Source organism: Ailuropoda melanoleuca, chromosome 14 (genome assembly GCF_002007445.2).
Source record: "Ailuropoda melanoleuca isolate Jingjing chromosome 14, ASM200744v2, whole genome shotgun sequence".
Taxonomy (NCBI): Eukaryota; Metazoa; Chordata; class Mammalia; order Carnivora; family Ursidae; genus Ailuropoda; species Ailuropoda melanoleuca.
In genome coordinates, this window is record NC_048231.1 from 41783960 (window position 1) to 41790222 (window position 6263).

At 59.1% G+C, this 6263-nt stretch overlaps 1 gene segment (V, D, J or C); it reads right to left on the bottom strand.

The window, feature by feature from the left end:
• Positions 1–6263, bottom strand: part of LOC105235023 — a 61018-nt gene that overhangs the window by 32175 nt on the left and 22580 nt on the right.

A 6263-nucleotide genomic window follows, 5' to 3' on the forward strand; every position in this document is an offset into this window, starting at 1 on the left:
AATTCAGCCTCTGTCTCAGAACAGAGGGATCGCGGATCGTTCTCCACTGATGTTCTGGCCACTTTAACTCTGTTTCTGTTGGTGCTGCTCAACCCTCAGCATCCCAGGCTGTGCGCCCCACACCCGGCATCCCAGCCCTCACTTCCAGGGCTGGCGCGTCTCTGTCCTTTGTGTTTCCAACCCCGCCAGCCGCCAGTCGCCAGCCGCCCCTCGCATGCTCCCGGAGCTCCCGGTCTCAGCCTCGATCCAGTGATCACACCGGAGCTCCGGAGCTCCGTGAGATGCTCGGTGACGCACGCTCCCGGCTCATGGACTCAGTCTGCCTTTTCCAGGGTGCGTGTCCGCGTTCCGCCTGCCCCCCGGTGCAGGTGGCCCTCCAGCTGCCCCGTGCGCACTCCCGGAGCTCCCGTTCTCAGTCTGCTGTCTCGCGGGTGCCGTCCGCGAGTCCGCCTGCTCCCCCGTGCAGGTGGCCCGCCAGCCGCCAGCTCCCGGTGCTCCTGTTCTGCTGTCTCAAGCGTGCATGTCCGCGGTCTCTCCGCTCCCCCGTGCAGGTGGCTACCGCTTTCCGGCGCCCTGACACGACGGCTCCCTCCCCCTTCTGTTTATCTTCCGATATCTGTGCGCGGTTTCACGGCTCCCCACTTCATACCTCAACACTCAGCCCTGGAGATGTTCATTTGTACAGATCCATGTGTATCTTCCTGTGTCTCAGGCTGATTCCGTGGATGTTCCTGCTGGTCTGGTACCTATCCAGCTCAACTCAGGGGACCGGCTGAAAAAGGGGTCCCCTACTCCTCCGCCATCTTAACGTCCTCCGGCTGTGCTTTTTATGGAACAGTTCTGGACTTGCTGTGCCTCACAGTTCTTTCTTTTCTTACCTTTTATTCATGTTTTTTGTTTATGGGATGATTGTCTCCTTTCTTGCTTTGTGTTTGTTCTGTTGCTCTTTTCCCAACTTGTAAATCTGGGCTTTTTGTTAACTTGCTGTTTTCTCTCTTCCAGACACTTCAGGCTGCGGATTCCTCCTTGGTCGTGACGTGAGACGTGGGCCAGTCACTCACCTTGTGACGTAGACTCCTGTCCCCTTCGCGGTGTTGTCAGGGAGCTTGCTGAATCATAGGACCCAAACATTTCAAAATTTCCTGCATTGTGACCCAGGGCCCAGAAGTTGGTGGTCTCTACAAGTTTGCTGTGTGTTTAAGGAGTAGTTCTCCTTGACTTCTGGGTCAGAATCCCATGAAGTCTGCTGGCCCGTGCCCATGGTTCTGCTCTCATCTGTCTGCATGGCTCTTCTCACTTCTTGCACCCAGTCTGCTTGGTCCTGGACCCCACCTTGTCACTGACACCGCTCTTGGGAGGGCAGCACGACTTCTGCTGTGCCCAACCAGGGGGTCGTCCCCAGCCCCATGACAGGACCCATCGGAGACACCGGATGCAGCTGGAGCCCCTCCCTCTCTGATTCCTGCTTCCATCCTTGGCCGACGAGGCCCCTGCTCCTGGCCTCTGGCACTTCTTGCCTCCCAGCTTGGCCTTCTCATCTCTGCACACTCCATCCTTGCTCATCCGTGCCATCCCGTGAGAATGAATGCCAGCCCTGGTGGTTCCAGATCCAAGTCCCCATCCCTGGTCTCTTCCTAAACACGGCAGTCCTGGGTCTTGCTGTGGGACCCGGCCCCAGCGTCCCTTCTTGGATGTCCAGTTGGCAGCTCAACCCGCCGTCCCAGGAAGGGAGCTCTTGTTTCCCTGATCTCAGGAAGTGGCAATTCCATCCAAGCTGTGGGTCGGGAGGCCCCATGGGTGCAGTTCTGCCTGCGTGCAAACATGTCAGGTGTCCCCCCTCCATGATGTGGGTGATCTGAGCCCTGGTCTCTGGTGCCGCTGCCCCCAGCCCACTGCCTCTGCCTCCCGGTCAGCCTTCCACACTGGTCACCAAACTTCTGGGGTTTCCTCATCCCCTCACCCCCTCGGAGTGAGGCCCAGGGCTCGTGCCTGCCCCAGGACTCTTTCACCTGCTGCCCCTTCTGCCTGCAGTGTGCCCCGACCAGCTCCTTGCTGACCCCGCAGGTCAGTCACCCCCTCCAGGAAGTGTCCTGGTCATTGGCCAAATAGCAGCTGGTGTTGATGTCTGTGTCTGGCCTCCTTGTCTTTTACGGGGCATTTATTTGTTTTTACCTGTGCTGTTTGTCCCTCATTGGGAGACTGGTGCCACAGAGTGGACACCTGTCTGTGTGGCGGGCTGGCAGGGAGCAGTGGCCACCTGAGTGGGCAGTCAGCAGTTCAAAGCTGCTTTCCTCTGATTATTTGTGACCATTAGCAATTTCATGCGTGTCCTTGGTTATTTGTGTTTAAATCCACTGGGAACGATCTTCCCCTTCCACCTTCCGCTGAAAACTTTACCTCGAAGGTCAAGTTTCTCCTGCTCTCTGCATCATCGCACCACTCGTTCACTGGGACCCCGTGATGGTCAGCTCCACGGTTAACTTGACCAGGCCATTGTACTCAGATGTTTGGCCAGACACGAGTCCAGAAAGCGAAGGTATTTTAAAGATGTGATTAACATGTAAATCAGTAGACGTCGAGGAATGCCGATTGCCTCCATGTGAGAGTGGGCCTTGTCTAATCCGTTGAAAGCCTTGAGAGAAAAAGGGCTGAGGTCCCAGGAGGAAGAGGGGTTCTGCCTGCAGACGCTGTCTGACCTAACCGCAGCATCCACTCCGGGTCTCCGGGCTGCAGGCCCGTCATAGGTTTTGGGCCCACCAAGCCATCATAGTCATGGAATCCAGTCCCTTAAAATAACCCCCCATATATATATATATATACATATAAAAATAAAAGTAAGATTTTAAAATAAGATTGAGAGATTTACCGTCATCATGCACACACACACACACATCTGTCAATCGTCTATCAATCATCTATCAATCTATTGATCACCTATCAATCATCTATTTGTCTATCAGTCATCTGTCTATCTGGTCTGTCATTGTTTATTCTCCGAAGCACTCTGACCAGTACTCCTTTTGATGTCGGATGCTTTGGCCATTGTCTCGTGTCCTTTTCACTTTGTTTAATGGAGACTCTGCCCTGACAGATACTTAATCTTTGCTCTGTGGGCAGACCTGCCAATCTTATTTTTTGAAGTTCCTGGCTCTGCTGTCACTCCGAGAAAGTGCTCATTCACCTCGAGAGAGTGTAAACGCCTCCTCACAGTCCCTCTGGTCCAATTGTTGGTCCGTATCGGTCAGTAATGCTGGTCGGACTTTGCCTTCGTCCTGACCGTGGGAGCAGGGTCCTGTCTCTGTGCTGACGGAGTCTTGCTGTGGCCGTTTGTCTTCCTGAATGACCTCAGCAAGCCTGGGTCCGGCTGCGGGTCGGGAACGGACATCGGGTTGCAGAACAGAACTCTGGCTTCCGCCTGGGTGCCGGGAAGCCTCGGTGCACAAGCCCGGGGGGCGGACACTGAGAGAGGGGGGTCGGTGGGGCCCCACGCAGGTGGCCGGGGGGAATTCCACACCATAGGACCAGGCTTGTCAAGCCTTGATTTAGGTGCGGGAGGCGGCTGTGTCCTGTTGATCACACCACTGGAAACAGATGTTTCTGCCCAGGGCGGGCACATGCAGGCCCTTGAGGCTGTGGTGGCGCGGGTGAGCTGCAGAGCGTGCTGGGAAATGGCCCCCCGCCTGCACCTCGCCGGGCTGCGCTAGGGCCTGTGGCCGCAGCACTGAGGAAGGTCCCGAACGCGTTGGTTGCACGGAAGAAAACGGCCCGGCCCGGGGCCCCACGGGGGTGGTCACATGGTGCCAGCAGACAGATTTCTGTAGTTGGGCAGAGGTCAGCTGGGGCTTATTTAAGACAAAAGGGGAAGTCGGGGTAGAAAGCCGCCCACTGGATTCTTCTGTTGCAGAAAATCGCCTGACGGGCCAGGAGGGGCTGGGGCCACATGCGTTAGGGAAACGCATTTTAGGGCATTTTATAAGTATGTTTCCTGGACAGAAGGAAACTCAAATACAGACTCCCTGGGCCCAACCAGGTGCCCACCACGCTCAGGGGAAGACGCGGGTCGGGGGCTTGGTGCCCGGCCCCCGCCCGTTCTCCCCGGGGCCTGCAGATGGGGCCCCACGGTGTCGCTCCAAGGCTGTGGGAAATGCCAGGGCTTCCTTGGGAACAGCTGGGGTCCCATGGGGGTTTCTCCAGGAGCAGCTAGGCTGCAGGACGTGCCTTAGGTCTGAAGGCCCAAGGGCACGTCCTCCTTGAGGCCGGCCAGACCATTCATTCATTCCTTCTGCTACTGTGGATGCTGGTGTGTGCATGGGGCCTCGAGGCCAGGCTGGGAGGTGGACAGAACCAGGGGTCAGGGGGCCTGGACGGCTGTGAGGAGGTTGGTGCTGGGCAGGCCTGGGGCTCCGGGCTGGGCCGGGCCAGCTAGGTTAGGGGTGCAGGAGCCCCGACCTTGTTCCTGGTGTAAAAGGAGCCCATCAGTGGATTTGAGCCAGGGCTACCGGGACACACGTAGGTCCTCAGGAGATGGCGAGGGCTGTGGGGGGAAGCCTACAGGCTGACCGGACAACAGGGAGCTCTGGGTGGGGGTGACGTGGCTTGCAGCATGCGGGAAGATGGCGGCGATGGCTTTGAGGTGTCTTTTGGGGTCCATGTGGCAGGAGGTCATTTACGGAGATGGAGGGTGGGGGAGGGGAGGCTTCTGAAGGGTTTGTAAACCGGTGATGTGTGCAGGTGGACGTGCCGGGAGGTGAAGGCGGTCCTCTGCAGCAGGTGGACACATTCATTCACTCAGCAACTGCTTGCTGAGTACCCACTATGCGCTGGACTCTGCTCTGAGTGTAGGGGTCGTCAGGGAGCGACGGGAACACTGTGCTCTCGGCATTAGCTTTCTCGGGGAGCTGAGACATAACCACCCAGTATGACGAGAAAGGGAGCCACGAATGTGCCAGAAGGAGCAGAGAAGAAACTCAGTGGGGGCTGGGCAGAGGGCAGGGGGCGTAGCCGCCACAGGCCCCGTGTGCGGATCCTCATGCACTGTGGGGAGACTGAGGCCTCCTCTGACTTCTGGACGCAGGGCTGCCCTTGCCGCTGAGAGGCTGCCGAGGGCAGGGTGGGCAGGGTGGCCCCATGGGATGTGACCAAGGGCGGGCCATGTGCACACCAGGGAGGTGGCCGGCCAGCGCCGGACACGTGGCCTCCAGACCGTGTACTGCGGGGCTGGGATGGCGGGATGCCCGCAGAGATGCGTGGCCTGAGCCCCTGGAAGGTGGGGCCCCCTGGTTCAGCAGGGGTCAAAGTTTGACAGCAGCCCTGGGCCAGGGTCCGGTGTGGGCAGGCAGCCCCTCCGGAGGCTCAGCCCATCAGGGGGCTTCCTGCTTTGAGAGCAGCACCCCGGCTCGTGCCCCTTCCCCCACTGCGTGGCCGCAGCAGGCCGTCTTTTTCTGGTGTCACACTGCCTTCTCCTGTGGGCGCTGTGACAACGTTGGCCCTGTCGGCCAGGACCTTGAACTCTGACCTTGATGCCTCTGCAAGTGTCTTTGCCCTGGAGGTCACGTGCAGAGCCTGCAGGGTCCTGTGTGCACATTTTTGGGACTGTGAGTCAGCCAACCACAGCCCCACGTCCAGCTCTGGCATGTTCCGTGTCGGTGGGGGATGAACTCCCGTGGATACACGTAGCATTAAAGTCCACATGGAGGGACGAGGCGTGAGCTGGAGCCATGAGGCTGGAGGAGGGTGGGTGAGGATGGAGGCATGTGACGGCGTGGCATGGGGCGCTGGCGGGGGTGCCGCTGTGGACTGGCTGGGGTGGGGAGGCTGGGCTTGGTGGTGGCTTCCCCTCACTCTTGCCCCTGGCCAGTGGGCAGGGAGGGCAGGCAGCACAGGAGGCGTCCACCATGCTTTCCTGCCCACTGTGACCACTCCCTGTCCTGCAGCCAGGGATCCTGGGTGACGGCAGGACCGCCAGTGCTGATGTTGAGCTGAGCCGTGCCAGGGTCTTCTCAGAGCCCCTTCAGGCATGATGGCATTTACTGCTCACCCCGTTCCACGTGGGAGGTGTGCTCCTGCCCACGGCACTGGAGGGACCTGATACAGGAAGGTCTGGGGTCGTGCCTGCAGCTGTGGGGCTGGGCACGCACGAAAAGGCTCCATGTGGGGGCTGTCCCAACTCCCACCACTTAGGGCCGTCTTCTAATGGTGTGTGTGAGCCTGTGCGGGTGCACGGGCACGTGTGTGTGCATGTGTGCCCGCACACGTGTGCCTGC